Consider the following 2,492-nt stretch of genomic DNA (forward strand, 5'->3'; position numbering starts at 1 on the left):
CCATTCATTCAACAAGCGTAGCATACATAGAATACACTGTCTGGCCCACAGAACTCTAAAGAGTTCTGTGTGTCTGGCCACTGCATCAGTAGACCACCACTGACGCTCGCTCGCTCGCTCGCTCGCTTGGTTAGCACATGGGCAATGGGTGTGCAAAAGCCGTGGTAACTGTGTTTTCCGTACCGCTATTAAAAGCGGCGGATGCCGAAAATATAGAAATTGAAGGCACACCAACAGCAATAAAGAAGAAGTAACAGCAACAGAAGGACAGTAACATAGAAAAAGTAGAAGAACTGAAACAACAAAAATAGAAAAGAAAGAAACGAAATAAAATGTGATAACTGCCTCTTATGTCAAAAAAATTCCCGTCCCATTCACTTTCGAGAAACACTACGCAATCTGAGCGAACCTGGGATACAAAAGAGAGATTATGAGATACGATTGCACTTGTTAGTAAAGAAAGAAAGACTCTATTGGTACATAATTATGCAATGAGGATCGTACAACTGGAGTTTATTTGAGATGGTGGTTTGATGATAATTCGGCCCAAGCACGATGATATGGAGGCTAGAAAAAAAAAAAACTGCCATCCTGAATGCTGTGGTATAGAGTTGGGGGAAATATCTACATAATTATGTGGGGAAAGTAAGAAAACAGAAACTTTTCTCTATGTTTCCTTTCCTCCCTCCCTCCCCTCTTGATCTTCCGCCTTCCTCTCCTTTCTTTCTCTTCTCTTCTCATCTCATCTCTCATATCTAATATTCAAGTTCCTGGTTACATAAGGAGCGGAGAGGGGGTTGACCCAATGACGATTGGTCATGACAAGAAAAAAAAGGAAAGGTCTTCACAATTTATTTGGTGCCACTTCTCTCCCTAAATCAGCCGACAAGACAACAACAAAAAATAGTCCAAAAGGGCTTAACAAACCCCTATACAAACTGATAAAAAAGAGCCAAATTGAGGGGGTAATTTTACTTATTTTACTTGGACACGCACATGCTCTGTTGCACTCGGCTTAATTGAAAATTAGGGCCTAATTGAAAATAAATTGTGCTAGCAAAACCGTCAAAACAGATTTTTGCCAACAGATATTAACCTATTAGTATTAGCGGTATGGAAAAATATTTGCAATCACCGGCGTGTCCAATTTGCACTGTAGATGGCGCTGTTTAAGATTTTGTTATCCAGTCTCTAGCTGGACTGTGTTTGGTTTGTATGTACCATAGAGCTCTATGGTATGTACACATGTTTTGCAATTTCGCATATCTCACACGTCTCGTCACACGAAAAATCTATAATCTCATAGGTGTGATCTTAGTGACAGTCTTTTCTTCTTCTTCTTCTTCTTCTTCTGGTTAAGTCTGCCTCCTTCAATAGCCTGAAGATTCTTGCAGACTGGTGCTATTTACATTATAGTACAATTTATTTACAGATATTTACAAGCACATAGAAAATTTGACGAAAACAACTAGCCACTGTGATCAACCGTTAGACGGTTTCGAAATGATCCCACAGATGGTGCAGAAACAATGTCTGACGACAGGGAATTCCAGTTCCTTACAGTTCTTGGGAAGAACGAATGGCGATGCGATTCAGTTCTCGAATATGGTACCTGATAGGAGTGTGGTTGCGAGGCTCTCGTTAACTGAGTAGCCTGTTTGATAATATAGTCCTGTGCTGAAAGAGGAGTAAGATTATTGTGTATTTTGTACATCATAATTAACCTGTCATTTTTTCTGCGCTGTTCCAGAGTGGTCCAATCAAGTTCTTGTAGCATTTTGGTGACACTTGAGGTGTTATGGTAGCGATTTAAAGTGAATCGCACAGCTCTTCTCTGGACCATTTCCACTTGGTGGATTAGCTTCTTGGTGGATGGGTCCCAAACTGTAGAAGCATACTCAACAATTGGTCGAACCAACGTTTTGTAAGCTGTGGCTTTAACATCAGAAGATTTTATGCGAAGATTGCGTTTTAGAAATGCAAGCACGTTATTGGCTTTATTGACAGTATTATTGATGTGTTGGGTCCACTTCAAATCAGAAGTAATGGTTACACCTAAGTACTTCACGGATTCAACAGATTCAAGAGGGGCGTTATTTAGATGATACACGTGTTGCACCTTACTTCTTTTCCTGGATATTGTCAAAACCTTGCACTTATCTGTGTTCAAATCCATCATCCATTTTTTCGCCCAGTCACCAATTTCTCATAGTCAGTAACAAAACTTTAACAATTTAACAACAGTATGGGTAAGTATAACATTTGGATGTGTTTGTTACCTGGTCTGTGTTGTTATTGTACTCTTGAAGTAGAGAAAAAGGTCCTAGGGGTGCTTCATAAAGTTGTTCTTAAAGTTACCAACGACAAAAGAAGGAGTGATGAACAGTTCTTGTGCTGAATTATTGAAATTCTGATAAGTATAGCACATCAGAACGTGATCCAGTTGTTCTTAAGTCGTTCGTAACCTTAAGCACAGCTTTATGAAAAAACCC

The sequence above is a fragment of the Diadema setosum genome, chromosome 1 (genome assembly GCF_964275005.1).
Source record: "Diadema setosum chromosome 1, eeDiaSeto1, whole genome shotgun sequence".
Taxonomy (NCBI): domain Eukaryota; kingdom Metazoa; phylum Echinodermata; class Echinoidea; order Diadematoida; family Diadematidae; genus Diadema; species Diadema setosum.